This window comes from Hipposideros armiger, unplaced genomic scaffold, assembly GCF_001890085.2.
Source record: "Hipposideros armiger isolate ML-2016 unplaced genomic scaffold, ASM189008v1 scaffold_333, whole genome shotgun sequence".
Lineage (NCBI taxonomy): Eukaryota > Metazoa > Chordata > Mammalia > Chiroptera > Hipposideridae > Hipposideros > Hipposideros armiger.
The window spans coordinates 1,394,293-1,407,597 of NW_017731683.1; the positions used below are offsets into that span (position 1 = coordinate 1,394,293).

The following is a 13,305-nucleotide window of genomic DNA, read 5'->3' on the forward strand; positions in this document are numbered from 1 at the left end:
CATTTAGGAGTGGTGATAGTAAACCTGCCTCTTACTTCTTTCTTTCAATAAATATCTTTTAAGTACCTACAATGTGTCAGATAATGCAGTAGGCATTAGGTGTATAGTGGTGAATGCTGCAGATAATGTTCTTTCATTTTTGGTTATTGGGGAATCGGGGGAGGGGAACAGACAAGTTGCTGTCCTTTTGTTCTGCAGTCTAGTTGTGGAGGACGTTGCTTCACTGGCCCATGTTGGTATTATCATTATGCTCTTCCCGGGTGAGGCAGTCGCTCACCAGCCATTGGATGGCTGCTCACAGCAGCTCACGCCGGCTGCCAGCCACTCACGGTAGCTTACTGCAGCCCCACTGCAGCCTCACTGCAGCCTACACTGTTGCCACGGCAGCCCAGCTCCAGGTCGAGCTGTTGTTCACCATCGTAGCTGTAGAGGGCACAATGTCACTGGCCCTTATGTGGGATCCGAACTGGGGCCCTGCTGCCAGAGCTGGCGTCCCAAGCCAACTCTTAACCAATGCACCACTCGGCCGGCCCTCCCTTTTGGTATTTTTGAGAGCACTCCTTGAAGAGCTTACAAGGCATGACTGAAAGAGCTCTCTGAAATGGTCAAAACTGACTTCCACATTGAGAAAATGGTGGCTCGGTGAGGGAAGGTGAGATGACCAGCAGCACAGCTGCAACCAGACCAAGAACCCAGGCCTCTTCATCCAGCCTTCCCTCAGCAGTACAACTGACTTATTCAGAAGCTGCTAGTCCTGTTTGATTCATAGTTATGCCACTTGGTGCATGCAGCAGTCCTGGTTTAGCATTTGTCGGTGAGGTTAGGCCCAACGGCATTATCTTCACTGCAAGCCCAGAGAAGAGATGCATTCTCTGAGCCGAGGCACACACTGAGTAACTCAGGGGAAGCACTGCTACAGACAGGAATAGTGGGTGTTTATGTAACCGGATCATTTTGACCCAAGCTTTTAATCATTCCGTGTGGTAGGGTTTAAGATAGTGAGGAGAGGAAGGAGGTGGGGGAGGGAGATGGATTAAGAGCTGACATCATAGGTCTGTTCTTAGAATGAGAGGCTGTTGACAGAACTATGATAGGAGTCAGATAACCTGTCCTGGTGTGAGCTTAATCAAATACAGTGAAGACTGTTGTGCGTGCGGCTTTGACCACAAACAAGTTCAAGGAGCATCCTGGTAGAAAGCATTTCTAATACTCAAAATTGTAACTCTTCAGTGAGTGCTCTATAATGCTTTCACTGTATAATAATCTGCTTTCTCTAAGCAGAACTGGGATACTGCAGTTTCCCAAGCTAAAGTGGGAACTCAGACCACAAATTGATTTCAGGGGATATCTGGATCAATATTATAGACAGAGCTATGTATACACATGTAGATATATACACATACCTGTCAAGCACATCAAGCCCATTAGTTCACAGATGTTATTTATTATTATGAATGTTAAAGTGAGTGAATTTAAAGAAAAATAAAGTATATGTTTTTATTGTAAACTATTTAGAATTCATCTTGAGAATAAGCATAAATTATTTAACAAAATCCAAACAGATTTCAATTATTGATCTTGTTTTTAGAATTTTGGAGCATGCCTTTAAAACATCCTGATTTTTCAAGAAAGTCTTTTTCAATAAGAAATGTATATTCTTTAATTATAATTCTATTTATTTCTTCCATTAAAGGTATTGACTCCTTTGCTTACATTTATTACTAATACTTATTCAATTATTTTGGATATCGTTTTAAACCAGAGATGGGAAGTTCATTCTGTAAAGAGCAGAAAAAGAATTGATGGAAGATTAGTTTTAAAAATATCATTAACCCTTTTGCTGCCACAGTCGGATATATCCGAATGAATATATCCGAAATTTTTATACATTAAAATAATGCCATTTATATACAAAGCAGCTCAAATTGTTATTATTAAATGCATAAAATAGTCAAAATATCAACTTTTTGGTTTTTTGTGGATTTCTGACACACTTTAAGAAAAAAAAACTTGAAATCAATTCTTAACGCAGCAAAAGAGTTAAATTTGGTTGTATTTTTAATCCTAGGAGATTATATAAACTATTCCTTTCATCTTCTTTTATAATTAGGAATAGAAAACACACATTTCTGCTGAATAATTACTGGAACTGAAAAGACAGGAGAGAAAGGAGGACAGAAGATAAACGAAGAGGGAGTATTATAAGGATGGGCAAGAATTGGAGAAATATGAGAAGACAGAAAACAGTCAAAGAGAGAAATATAAATAAAACAGTATCTGAAGAAAAGAGACAGGGAGATAGAGAGATAGGCTTTGATGGAGTAACACAGAACTTAATTCATTTTGAGGGATTTACAGTTAGACTTTTAAAGATAGGTCACATTTTACAACGTAGGCATAGTGGAAATATAATCTCTTGAAAGTTTTCCATAAACCTGATCAAATACAGATAAGGGGAAATATCTGGCCTATATCTTAATGGGGTAAGTCTGAGCCTCATAAACATTTTTCCAGTGTAATTATACAATTATAAGACAAGTCAGGTTAATTTATTTAATTCCTTTTCTGTGTTGCAATTTTCAAAAGGCCACAGATAAATTAGTACTGAATGAGTCATTCTGATAATTATTATAACATAAGACTTGTAAAACAGCTGAAAAGTTTCTGCATTGTTATGCTAATTTTTATGTGGTACCATTTGCAATTCTAGCAAGTTGAAATAACTTTTGAATGAGGATGCCTATCTCCAGGGATGAACATTTATGAAACATCCCAAGCAAAATCCATGTTGAAATATAACATTTTAGGCAACAACTCTTGTGGGGTGTAGAAAGGCAAATTTTTAACAAACCGCATTTCCTTTGTCTTGACCTAAGAACAAAGTAAAAAATTATAAGTCAATGTAGGCACTATTTCTCTTGAAGTTGATGTACTTTCCAATAGCTTCCGATTTGTGCATGAAAATTATATTGCATTTACTTCTAATATTCTGAAATAGTGAGACTACCACCTGCGTGGCAATTTGGTGTTGCTCAAAATCGAATATACAGAGGGTGCCAAAAAAATGTATACACATTTTAAGACAGGAAAAAACTGTATTAAAATTGTAATACTCAATATATACCAGTTCATGTGTATACATTTTTTTGGCACTCCCAGTATTTGTTGGTAAACCAATATCTCTTGTGTACTTACAGAATCTAATAAGGACTGCAGAGGTAAACCGCTATTGTATCCAGAGTTCTAGAGACAGACTTTCCAGGATTAAAAGCTGTAACCAGGAATCTCCCTTACATATACTAACTCAAGGAAGCTACAATGCATTTATGAAATGTGTACTTAAGTATCTTCTAGTTCTTGTTTTGAACTACTTAAGTAGATAAAACATTGCCATACATCAAAATTATCTACCAGGAGAGAGTTGGAGGCAGAATTTCTCCAAACTGATTCTTTGAAGAGGCTTGCTTGTCTTCCAAAACCGGTTTTCAAGCTCATTTCAACTCCTAACCTGATAAAGCTCTTTCTTCAGCTTTGCTAAGAATGCAGTGGAAATGTGTTGTATCCCAAGTTCAGCATGAGTTCAATGTGAAATTGTTGCCCACGATCCTGGGTTATATTTTTCTTGAAACCACGTGCCGTAAGTGTTTGTAACAAACAAGGTCACCATTTCCCTAACTTCATTAAAGAAATCACTCCATGCCTGAACCATAAGGCTATCTCTTCCTAGGTGTTGATATGTCACGTATATACCCTTCATAATAAGAATTCAAAAGTGGCTGGAAAAAAAAAAAAGCATCAGCGCTTCAGCTAGGCTTTCCAGTATTGCTGTCTCAGTATGATGCAAGGTTAAGTTTCAACCACAAGAGTATTCCTGGGTCTTTCTCTTTCAAGTGTGGGACAAGCCCATCAGCAGAGTCACTTCTCTCTTTGGTATGAGTAATACCTGAGCAATGAGTGTTTTAGATGTTGGCTTAACACCACCGCTCTTGCTTTGATAGCAACAGGAATTGTCCTAGTTTTATCTGTTTGTGAGGTGGAGTGCCTCTTCACTGCTTTGTTTTGGAGTGTCAGGGGTTCTACAAGGAGGATTTTCAGAGTTGTGAATTCTTGGTGTAGAACATGTCCTGCCTTCCCAACCTTGAGGAGGCTGGCAAAACTCGGGAGTGAGGAAGGTTGAGTCTGCAGCAGCAGGGGCAGCAGCCAGCTTGGTGAGGCTTTGAAATCTAAGTAGATCTGTGCTCACTGAGTGGGAACTCCTAGGTTACAGGCTGCAATTTATCTTTCACAAATATGAAACTGCACTATTTTTGGACATGAACTTGACTCTTGGCAGTGGCATTTTTTGCTCTCTGTGTGTTATAGATCCTGGTACCCATAAACTGGAAGCAATTTAAGAGATTCTTCAGACAAATCCTACAGAGGCTGATAGTTCAAGGTCACAGTCAGGGTGACAGCCCAGGAACCAGGACCCTGAGCTACACGCACACATTCTTTCAGTTTTACCGAGGGTTGTGTTACTGTGTTTCAGTGGTGCTCCTGTGCAGGTCAGGCATTGCAGCTACCACTTGGGCCCAGCTTAACTCGCTAGAGAACTACCCTCCTCCATAAGAGTCCATGATGGCACCTAGGGCTGCTTAATGAAATACCACAGACTGGGTGGCTTAAACAACACAATTTTATCTTCTCACAGCTCTGGAGGCTTGGAGTCCAAGATCATAGTGCCAGTATGGTTGGTTTCTGGTGAGGTCTCTCTCCCTGGCTTATAGATGGCTGCCTTCTCACTGTGTCCTCACATGGTGAAGAGAAAGAGAAAAAGCTCTGGTATCTCTTCTTCTTCTTATAAGGACACCAGCCCTATGGGATCAGGGCCCCACCCTTATGACCTCATTTAACCTTCATTACCTCCTTAAAGGCTCTACCTCCAAATACAGTCACACTGGGGGTACGGGCTTCAGCATATGAATTTGGGGATTTGGGGGACACAATTTAGTCCATAGCAGTACCCAACCATTAAGTGAAGTCCACAGGGACCTGGACTGGACTCTGTTGGACAACTTGTTACCTACCTGGAAGCAATAGCGATTACAGGCTCTCCAGGGAACACTGTTTATCAGGGCTTCCTAAATTGAAGTCAGATTGTGCAAAATTATTTAGACTCCTTAAAAGCACTAGGTCAGCAGATGGTACTTTTAAGGTAATTTTTGACTAGGTAATAAATACATGAGTATGATACAGAATTCAAAAGGTATTTAATGAAAACTACAGCTCCCTCTCACTCTTCTGTTCTAATCTGTTACTTCGAGGCAGGTAGCCTGTGCGTTGACAAGCAATCTGTACATAGTCTTTGTTTTTCTTCTTACACAGATGGTAGCATTATGCACACGGTTCTCTGCTTTGCTTATTCCACTTAACAATAAATCTTGACAGCTATTCAAAAATCAGTGCCTGTGGAGCCTATTATATACTTTGCATTCTATAAAATCTGTGAAATATTTTACTGTGGATATATTATACCACAATTTTCTAACCAAGCTCCTATCGATAGCTTCTTAGATTATATTTCTAGATTTTAAATTATGTTTCTATCAAATGTACAAACCGGGCTGCAGCGAATATCTTTATACATATTATTCATATGCAAACCTACATATACATCTGTAAGATATGTTCCTAAAACTGAAAGTGCTGTGTCAAAAGGTATGTACATTTTATGGTTTGGTAGATATTACTATACTGTTCCCCATCATGGTTTGTAGGAGAGGGTTTTAAATGGGTCTGAAATGTGACCTTTTCCTGGAAGCAGGAAAAATGCAGATTGTCTTCTCATTATCTCTGTGTATTGGCTCATGAATCTCTCACATTCTGGAATGTTCTCCCAGTTTCTTTCTGCCTCATTATCCCCAGCTCAAGCCCTTTTCTCCCTCCCATGAAGTTTTTCCTGATGACTGCTTTTCTCACTTTTATTCCTGGTCTGTACCCCACAGTGAACCTTCAGTACATGGAATCAGGAAACTTAATTAACTACAGGACCTTCTAACACTTTGCTAAATACAGTTTCCCCTTTCAGTATTTTTTTGTGTGTATATCATTTCCCTAACCAAATTCCCTAACTAAACCCCAAATTTTCCTTGCCTCTATAACAGTAGCATATAGTTTTATAACATTGAATAGAAACAAGAAAGAACTGTTACATTCATATTTTACTCCATCAATTTTTTTAAGTAGCCAGAACAATAAAAATAAATTCTCAAGTTTATGTAAATTATTATTAATAATGTATAATTCTAATATACACAATTAATGTATAATTCACATATAATTATTATTTTATCATAGAGGTGAAAGAACTGAAACACAGTGAGACTAAATGCCCAAGTCACACAGCTATGAAATGGTAAAGGCAGGACTTCAGTTTTAACTATTCCCAGTTGATTTTCCACTATCTCATGCTCTCTCAACAGTTAGTAGTGCTGAGCACTGAATAAAGAGTTATCGATTGAGTAAACGTAAACTCCCATCATAATCCAGGTGACTAGCGGGTGGGTGACAGCCTTGAGTAAAAAGCCCACCCCACTCTCTCTCTCCTCTGGTGAGCCCAGCCATGAATCATTTTACCCTTCAGTGCTACCAGTCTTCAGGGAACATGTAAAACCTTTCTTATTTTTTCATAGCCTACATTTCCTCACTCCCAGGCCTTGCTTTTTTGGGTCTTGCTGCCTTCTAACTCTGGTTTTTGTTTTGTGGCCAGCCGCCACAATAAGGTCACTCACTGTTCAGTACTAGCCTCGGGCTTGGGTTCATTGGAGCTGGTTAGATAGGCAGTGGAGTGTGTGTGTATGCACGTGTGCATGTGTTGGAGCCACAGCTCCATACACAATACTGATATTTATTATAAAGAAGCCTCCTGAGGAGCTTTATCCTTGCCTGCAGCTTGCGCCCTGGGTCTGAGACACTGCACAGATCAGCTGGGTCCTCGAGTTGCCTCCCCCGTCGGACTTTTTGGGCCCTTGCCATGGAGACAGCCCCTGGTGTGAGGAGACGTTAGCCAGGCTGCAACTTTCAACACTTTACACTCTTTACACTCTTTCAGGATTTGCGTGGGCTGTTTCAGAGAAGGTTTGGCCTTGGATTTCCACTCCAAACATGGTTAATCTGCTGGCTCTTGTTTTTCTCCATTCCATGACCAGTTCTCTTGGAGGGACTGGGAGCATATGTGTCTCTGTGGGGCTTGCAAAGGTCTAGAGGGAGCTGAGACGGAGTAATTATTGGGAAAGCTCTTACATTCTCAGATGCGGGTGGCAGCTATTTTTAGGGCTTTTGAGGCAAATGATCACTGTTACCCCAACAAACACCCACACAAGCAACTTTTTTCATGCCCAAATGGACCAGACCTGTCATCCTCCCTAGCCAGTGTTTTACAATGAGTGAGTGTCGGTGCCTTCTGTAGCATTCTCTCCCCGGGGTCTTGCTCATGGCTGAATACCTGCCAGTATGCTAGGATTTGGGTTTGGGGTGTGGGCTAGGGGGTAGGAGCTAGTCGGGGGAAGGAGGAGAGGGGAGACAGAGATTAACTGTCCTTCTCAACTTGGAGAAATAATGGCTCTAACGTTTATCGAAATCAGCCCCTGGCCGAAGCAGTCTATTCAAGCAGAGTGAAGACCTTAGGGAAATCCTAAACAATCTTACTCCCGGGCCATATCAAGGCCTGGGAAATCAGAGGCCTGCACTGTGATTAGGGGAGATCTGGCTGCAGCTGCCTGACCCTGGGAGGCCTCCCCCAGAACTATGTCCTACTGCCACCTTCACTCTGGTAGGCAGACAAATGCACCCCCCACCCCCACCCCAAGATGTCGCATCCTAATCTTCAGACCCCACGAATATGCTGCCTTATGTGTTAAAAAGGACTTTGCAGATATGGTTAAGTTCAGGACCTTGAGATAGGGAAATGATCCGGAATTAGCCAATGTAATTATAAAGATCCTTATAAAAGAGAAGCATGAGGGTCGGAGAGAGGAGGAGGAGATATGACAAAGGAAGCAAAGTTGGAGTCTTGTGGCCACAAGCCAAGCAGTGCAAGCCGCCCCTAGGAGCTGGAAAAGCCAAGGAAATGGTTTGTGCCCTGGAACCTCCAAAAGGAGCCCCGTCCTGCCGACACCGATGTCAGCCAGTGACACCCACTTCAGACTTCTGAGCTCTCAAACTGGAAAATAATAAGTTAGTATTTTCGAAGCCACCAGGTTTGTGGTAATTTGTCACAGCAAAAGGAAACTAATACCCCCACCGAAACTGATTTTGACCCCCCGAGGGAAGACGTGTCAGTCCTGAGAGCATCACCTCCCCATCCTCCCCGCCTCTCATGGACCCTGGGGAGGAGGCTTGATAGCACTGTTCTTGGTCCCCTGCTGTCTGCTCCTGGGGCGGCCCTTCATTCCTGTGCAGGAGGAGATTGCCCACCTGATCTCAGCTCTTTCCCCAGCCCCACAAGAAGCAGACCCCCATCTCCAGGTAGGACTGACCAACTCCCACAGTTGTCCCCAGTGTGGGGGACAGGAAGGAGGATTTCTCATCACCATGCTCAGCGCGCCCCTTGAAATACTGTTTCCGAGCACCTCCTCCCCACCAGGGAAGACCAGGGTCAGAGAGCCTCGTCACGCCCCAGAAAGCATCACTCACAGAGTTACAGTCCGAGCACACTGTGGCTCTACCCTCCACTGCTTCTGTACAGACCGAGCCCCTCTGCTGCTACCAGCCGTGGGAGCAAAGCCGAGGCCAGCTGACGGTGCCTCAGCCTCCTTTACATCTTCCACACCTGCCCGAGACGCAGCTCAACTGCACAACCTCCTACCATATCTTCCTTTGCTCTTCCCAATCCCTGGTTAATTCTCTATCTCATTATCCCTAGTGAGTTTGTCTGAAAATTCCCGTGTGCTCAGATGGAAGTTCTGAGGCCGAAAATAAGGACCATAAATATATACCCAAGTATACTAAAATTCCAAATAAATGGAACTCACGTTGGAATCATTACTGCACATTCTTTTGTGACAAGGAATCCGAGAACTTGAAGCATTTTTCATATTATCAAAAAATGTCTTCCTCCGAGGAACAAGCTGAGTTTATTGTATTGTATGTATTAGCAGATGACACTTTGCATTATCTTGTGAACTTAATTCTTGAATGACCCCATTAGATTTGGGCTATCTGAAGATAAAAACATTAATATGATTCCAATCTTTCCACATTTGCTATAATTATTCTATCACTATGCCGGGAACAATCAACCATGCTTTTCTTTGCTCTCTAAATTTATCCCTTAGTTAATATTATTTCCATATAAATTATTGTCCTTAAATTTCAGTTAGAATATATTGATTTGCTTCAGATTTGGAGAGCTGCTTTATCGGTTGCCCAGCAACCCAAGTATGTAACTGTCTTTTGCCTTCATTAGAATCTCATTTAAAGTTGAAGTCTTGACATTCAGTGCTCTGTTTCTCGTGAGGAAATGAGGCTTTGTGGCTGTAATTTGTTGAAATGGTTTTGAGGCTCCAGAAACTAATATTTGCAAATGATTTTCCAAATAAAAGTTGTTAATGTGGTAAAGAAAGCTATCATTTTGTTTCACCTCAGAGTTGTTTACAAAAGAGAGAACAAGTAGGAATTTCTAGAACAAGCAAAGGGAAGCAATTAGCACCAGCTAACGAACACCCTGCACTGGCTGTGAAGGCAGCATATGGAAAGCCTGCTATGGCTGACGGGTGTCGGAAGAGGCCTTCAGCTCCTTGGTGGTTAGATTGCAGACTGTGTGCATGTTGTTAGCTAATGGATATAAATTATAAAATCACTGTGCAGTAGCAGGGTTTTCTGTAATAACTTAGCTATCATTTGGAAAATTCAAAGAGGTGCTAAAATCCGGGACTACAAGAAAGAAACCATTCTTTTTCATTTCTTCTTTAGCTCTTGACTTTTTTTCTTTGTTTTGGTTAGCGGCCACAGTCTCTTTACACAAATAAGTCAGTGACTTCGGTCCCATGTCTAAGGAGTCTGGCAAGACTCTCTCTGAACAAGGAGCAAAAATGCTCTTAACTTCTCTGTTCGACAGCCCATGACTGGCTGGGTCTTTCTAGAACCAGCCTGTCAGCATTTACCTAGAATTTGCTGCAAGTACTATCATCTCCAAAGTCAGACAGTAAATAATTAAAAAGTCCTCAAGATTTGTGTTTCATGTAAGACAAAAACAAGGTAGACAGATTGTGATTTGGTCCTTCGCTTTACATATTTATTTACAATAAATTGTTATAGTATTACAAGATAAATGCCCAAGAGTTAGAATCATCTATATCGTGAAATAAAAAATTTCACAGCCGAAAGCTGTTCTGTAAGAAAGGGCTTATTGAGCCATATGCCAGCCAGAAAAGGACCAGGTCCTGTGGCATGAAGTCTGAACCATCAGCAGGGCTGGATGGAGAAGACAACATGTCCGCCCTCCTAGGATTGACAGGGCTCTTTTCTAGAATGAATTTGGGGAAGAAAGCTGTAAGTTGATTTGAAAGAATGTACATTGGCTATAGATAAAGGAGGTGGGAGAGGTGAAGCAGGGCTAGTTTTGGGTGCACAGTCCCTAAGAGAGAAGTGTTTGCCCTTTTTACATTGACTTGGGCAACAGTCCAAAAATATCATGCATAGGCACGATGTGGGGGTGCCTGGTGATTGATTATTCTCTCTAGATAATCAAGAAGGCACCTGGAAGTTAATTCAAAGTTTCAACATCCATTCAGGAGGTCTTTTGTTGCTTTCGGCCTATAGCTGTTAACTGATTAACCTCTCTTTCTCCCTTCCACCCTCTGCCTTGATGTAACTTAATTTTGTACATCTCAGAATTTTCTTCTTGTCAACATGAATATTTAAAAGATTTTGCTTCTTCCAAGAAGCTTAGCTTGTGCAAAATAACACCCATCTGTAAGATCATAATTTATCTGTTAGCAATCAGTTAACTTTCCTTTTTCTAAATGTTTTTAAAAGCCTACTTATACACTGCCACCAACCCCATCTTTGTCTTGCGTAAGTCTCTAGGCCTCATTTTCTGTATTACAAAATATGGAGATTGGACTTGATGGGTGGTCTCTGGGTGGCTCCCTGAAGTAGAACTCTGTGGTTCTGTAACAGCTTTTCATAGCTCTGCCCACATCTGGAACCTCTTTCAGTGGTCAGCTTACACTGGTGCTTTCGTTGGATGAGCAGATCAGATAAGCAGGAACCAGAATGCCAGCACCACCAGCATCGCCACCACAACAAAGCCCTGTCTTTCTATTCCAACTGGAACCACATCACCTTAGCATAAAGGCCTCTCAATCCTGTTTTCCAACAATGATGAGCTAGAAAGTTAGGGGTTAAACAATTACATAAGCCTGGAAACATCGCTGACACCAGTGCCTGTGTACGCCAGACCTTAGGGCCACTTTGAAAGCAACCAGGTTTGGGCAGCAGTGAGGCTAAAAAACCTCTACAGGTTGTGATAGCATTTGCTGGAGGGGCAACCAAAAGGCTTCAAATAAGGACACTCTTTTTCTGTTGTAAATAGTCATAAAAACTACCCATTAATATTTTAAGTGTGTGTAGTGTTGGATTGTTTGTGGTGTTGGTAATATTGTTTGGCTGTTACTTAATATAGTCTGCAAAAAACAAATAAGAGACAGTTTAAAAATTGACCTGGGAAGTAAAGTTTTCCCATTACTAGATGGCCGTGTAAGACAAGCCCCCAGATGACTGCTGCATATCAGACTTCAAGGCAACCGTTGGTCCATGTTGGGGCAGGAGAACAGTGGGTTCTAGGAAGGAAGTGTCCCAGTGAAAGACAAGTGGAAGTAATGTGTTTGAGGAATATAGAAAATGTTACTGGTAAGCATACAGCAAAGACAGTAGCATTTGGGGGGGGGGGAATACCAATGGAAATATGGAAAACCAGGCAAATCAAAGAATGATGCAATTATTCACTTCAAGAAAAACAAAGAAAAGGTGCATAATTGTAACATACGACCTGGCTCTACAACAAGCAGAATTTGCATTGAATACTATTGATTCCTCCAGCGAGAGATGAGGTAGGGACATAGATAGAGTGTCCTCATCTACCATGGCAGAATCAATAGAAAATGCCCAAATTGATAATCCAAGAAATATTAGTATAAACATATTATTTAGAAATATGGAAGGAAATATGAGGAGTAGTATCAAGAAGAGTTGGTACATCTGAAAACCTCTTGTTTGAATATATAAGCTTTGCAATGATAGAAATGTTATTAACTAGGAGCATCAATTATATTTGAGAATTAATGCTTTTAGTGGTGTTTTTTTTGTTTTTTTGAGAAAGAACAAAATCGTTTCTAACCTTAAACAAATCTAACTTAACCTGGCTAGACCATATTTTTCTTATCTGTAAAATAAAGGAGAAGATGATGTTAGAGCAGATGGTGAGACCCCTTCTAGGACCTAATTGCCTGATTCGGTCTTTCCATTCAAGTCTAGAAAGCTGATATTGACAGCGTTTACTTCACTGTTCAGGCAGAGCAAGCCTTGCAGATTCTTAAAGAGGATGACATTGTTTCTTAAATCACTTTCTGTAATTTGCTTTAATATCATAACCTATTCATGTAAGAGAATAGCTACTTTCCATGAGAAAAGGTTTACATGCCTTTACTTTTTATTTTGCTTCTAAGTTTAGCTTCAATATTATTACCGAACCTGTGACATTCCTTTTAAAATGTCAATTCCTTAAGAACAGGGAATGTTATTTCCTTGTCTTAATCTTTTTATACAGCAATGATTTTACCCACTAGGCTAGCAAAAAAAGTCATGGATAGGGTAATTGAACAGTGCTGTCCAATAAAAATATAATATAAGCCACATATGTACAATAATTTGATTTTCTAGTAGCCACATTTTTTAAAAAAAAGGAAGGTGAAACAGCAGAAATTAGTATATTTTATATAACTCAATATATCAAAAATGTTATTATTTCAACATCTAATCAATGTAAAATTTGCTCATTATTAATATCAAATATTAATAATTACCAATGACATTTTCTCATACTAGTTCTTGACATTCCAGTGTGTATTTTATATTTCAGCACATCTCAATCTGGATACCAAATTTTTATCAGACATACTTGATCTGTATTTAGATTTTATAAAACTTACACTATGAAAAAGTAGATTCTCATATCCAAGTTGTTCAAATCATACCTAAAGGTCTTCCAATAATTGAAGTGAGTAATGGTTTTAAATTAAAATTTAAATTAACTAAAATTAAAAA

At 40.4% G+C, this 13,305-nt stretch overlaps 1 protein-coding gene across 1 annotated transcript in view; it reads left to right on the forward strand.

The window, feature by feature from the left end:
- RNF150 (ring finger protein 150) overlaps positions 1 to 13,305 on the forward strand; it is a 195,952-nt gene that overhangs the window by 99,982 nt on the left and 82,665 nt on the right. The window lies entirely within an intron of this gene.